Source organism: Colobus angolensis, unplaced genomic scaffold (assembly GCF_000951035.1).
Source record: "Colobus angolensis palliatus isolate OR3802 unplaced genomic scaffold, Cang.pa_1.0 Scaffold138, whole genome shotgun sequence".
In the NCBI taxonomy this organism is placed as follows: domain Eukaryota; kingdom Metazoa; phylum Chordata; class Mammalia; order Primates; family Cercopithecidae; genus Colobus; species Colobus angolensis.
In genome coordinates this window covers 3,027,667-3,028,883 of record NW_012114466.1, presented here as the reverse complement: position 1 = coordinate 3,028,883, position 1,217 = coordinate 3,027,667, and the positions used below count along the sequence as shown (strand labels likewise).

Sequence of the window (1,217 nt, the reverse complement as noted above, 5' to 3'; positions counted from 1 at the left end):
TTCCCCAATTACTCAGAGGGGCCAATCCTACCCCTGGCTCACACAGGTGGGGACCTGGGCCTCAGACCTCAGGCTGCACCTCCCCAACTTAACATCCTCCTGACTGGCTTTCTGCTGATGGCTAGGAGGTTATTCCCATCTGAGCCCAAGCCTCTCACTAATGCTGCTGACCCAAGATTCATGGGGGTCCCCAGCCTCCAGCCTGGGGAGATGGCCTCCAGAGCCAAGGCTGGCTGGCTCAGTGGACATCTCAGGCCAGGCCTTCCCAGTCTCTGCTCCCTCATCTAATCCTCCCAGCTTTTCAGGAAGGAAACATCATTCCTCTCATCCCAGAATCGGGAGGGAAATCCTGGGCTCCGAGACGTGGCATGACTTGCTTTAGACTGCACGGACAGAGACAGGCAGACGAGAAGTGGACACCCATTCATGCCCTGATTCCTCCCCCAGGAATCTTTCTGCTACTCTGCTTGGACTTTCTTGGTAAACAACTGGGCGTGTGAGCGAGCGGCGGCATGCATGCCAGAGACAGATGGATGCAGTGAGCATGCTAAGCCCCTGGCAGCCCCGGCACTGAACACCCAGATAAAGGTGCCAGGCCGCCTTCTTCCTCCTCCAGGAGAACAGGTGTCGGTGGCTCAGGGGCAGGAGCTGGACCAGAAGGGCTTTGGAGAGCCTCTGAAGGGAGGCCAGGAGAGGACAGAGGCAGAGATAGAAGGACCCTGGGGGGTGTGGCGCCCCCAGAACGCCACCTCCATCGAGGGCTGAGTAAGAAGAGTGTTGTTTGAATTAGAACACTAATATGGGAGAGACATGGTGGCTCATGCCTGTGGTTCCAGCACTTTGGGAGGCCAAGGCGGGAAGATTGCTTGAGCTCAGGAGTTCGAGACCAACCTAGGCAACATAGAAAAACCTCATCTCTATGAAGAAAAATAATGAGCCAGGCATGGTGGCACACACCCGTAGTCCCAGCTACTTGGGAGGCTGAGGTAGGAGGGAGGATCACATGAGCCTGGGAGGTAGAGACAGCAGTGAGCCGTGATCATGCCACTGCACTTCAACCTGAGTGACAGAGTGAGGCAATGTCTCAAAAAAAAAAAAATAATCCAACAAATATTAGTCTTAGAAAGATAGAAGACAGGGCCAGACATGGTGGCTCATGCCTATATTCCAGCACTTTGAGAGGTCAAGAGGGGTGGATCACCTGAGGTCAGGAGTTC

At 54.8% G+C, this 1,217-nt stretch overlaps 1 pseudogene; it reads left to right on the top strand.

The window, feature by feature from the left end:
• Positions 1-1,217, top strand: part of LOC105506594 — a 5,008-nt pseudogene that overhangs the window by 296 nt on the left and 3,495 nt on the right.